Below are 245 nucleotides of genomic sequence, written 5' to 3' on the forward strand. Positions count from 1 at the left end.
GGATGAGGACGAGAATGAGGATAGGATGAGGACGAGAATGAGAATGAGGATATGATGAGGATGAGAATGAGGACGAGAATGAGGATGAGGATAGGATGAGGACGAGGATGAGGATAGGATGAGGACGAGAATGAGGATGAGGATAGGTTGAGGATAAGTTGAGGTGTAGAATGAGGACGAGGAAGAGAATGAGGATGAGCATGAGGATATGATGAGGAGGACGATGAGGATGAGGATGAGGATAG

This window comes from Lupinus angustifolius, chromosome LG04 (assembly GCF_001865875.1).
Source record: "Lupinus angustifolius cultivar Tanjil chromosome LG04, LupAngTanjil_v1.0, whole genome shotgun sequence".
Taxonomy (NCBI): Eukaryota; Viridiplantae; Streptophyta; class Magnoliopsida; order Fabales; family Fabaceae; genus Lupinus; species Lupinus angustifolius.